The sequence below is a fragment of the Chrysochloris asiatica genome, unplaced genomic scaffold (genome assembly GCF_000296735.1).
Source record: "Chrysochloris asiatica unplaced genomic scaffold, ChrAsi1.0 scaffold00020, whole genome shotgun sequence".
Lineage (NCBI taxonomy): Eukaryota > Metazoa > Chordata > Mammalia > Afrosoricida > Chrysochloridae > Chrysochloris > Chrysochloris asiatica.
In genome coordinates this window covers 14,664,800-14,666,299 of record NW_006408538.1, presented here as the reverse complement: position 1 = coordinate 14,666,299, position 1,500 = coordinate 14,664,800, and positions in this window count along the sequence as shown.

Genomic DNA, 1,500 nt, shown 5'->3' with positions numbered 1-1,500 from the left:
TACGTTCCATGTCTGATTATTAATGGATGTTTACAGCTGTCTCTTGTCTCTCTTGATTTTGAGTTGGGTCCCAAGGGCTTTACTCCATTTGCATTATCACAGTCAACTCTACTTTGTGGAAGCAGCTCCTCTCCAGTCATATTCTGAGTGCCTTCCAACCTGAGGGGCTCATCTTCCGGTACTATATCTGACCGTATTCTGGTGCTGACAGTGTTCCACTGCTATTCATGAGGTTTTCACTGACTGAATATTTAGACGTAGTCTGTCTCTCCTTTTTCCTAGCCTGTCTGGAAGCTCAGCTGAAACCTGTCCACTGTGGGCGGATCCTGCTGGGATTTAAAACACCTGAAGCATAGTTTCCACACTCACATCAACACACAAACCCCCACTGAACAACAAACTGACAGACGAGTGGTGGTTCTGTTAAATCTGTTACGGCATAACTTTTTAGATGAGAATTCAGAAGAACATTAAGTAGTTTGCCCAAGGTCAAACAGGTGGTAAGTACATCCTATCATTTTTATCGATTTTGATGCCAGGCAAAACCTGACCTGTCTGCCAAGAGAGCTCTGAGACAGGTTTGTTGGTTCAGAGAAAAGGTCGGCTTTACTGTTATCTCATGAAGGCAAGTAGATGAGGACCTCTGCCAGCAACTGTCTCCCTAAGGAGAGGAATTCGGGATATTTTTACAGTGCTTCAGGAAGGGTTTGGGGATGATAAATCATCATTTATCAAAGATATGAACACTCATCAAAAGGCTAGGGTGTGGGTACAAATCGCAATATTGAGAGTGATAATCATTATGCCTTTGTGTACTGTTTCCAATTTCAGTGGGCAAGTTGCCTCTTTAAGCTCTAATGGGTTGTGGTTACTCTCGCTGGGACTGGTGCTAGGGCACTCTTGTTGTTATGTGCCGTGGAGTGGGTTCTGACTCATAGCTACCTTGTACAAGGTTTCTGGGGCTGTAAATCTTTACGGGAGCAGAAAGCCTCCTCTTTATCCCGTGGAACAGCTGGTGGTTTCGGACTGTCGACCTTGCGGTTCGCAGCCAGATTCATAACCACTAACGTTACCTGTTGTTTTTCTGCTCCTTGTCAAGGAGCTGGCCTTTACACACAGAGACATTCCCCACATGTTTAACTCTGTTTTAGCTTTTGACCAGGTTCCTGATTTGATGGGGGAAAGAGAGGAAGTACAAACTGGATAATGGGATGTTTTAATGTATGTTGACAGAGTCACAAAAAGCAAAATGCTGTTTAAAGGAGCAAACTCTGCCTGCAGCAATTTGATCTGTCATGACTTGAAAGGGCAGCTTTATTGTTTTCCTCTACTGCTGATTGGGTTAGCTTTCTCTTCATACCATTTGATTTTCCTGGATCAGTCTTCCCATTTTACTGTCAGAGGAGACACTGTTTTAATTCTCCTGAAATTCAGGGTTCTGGGTCCAAGGAGTTGGGATGTCTTTAGGTGACATTTTGAACCTTTAGTCTCTTAAGAAAC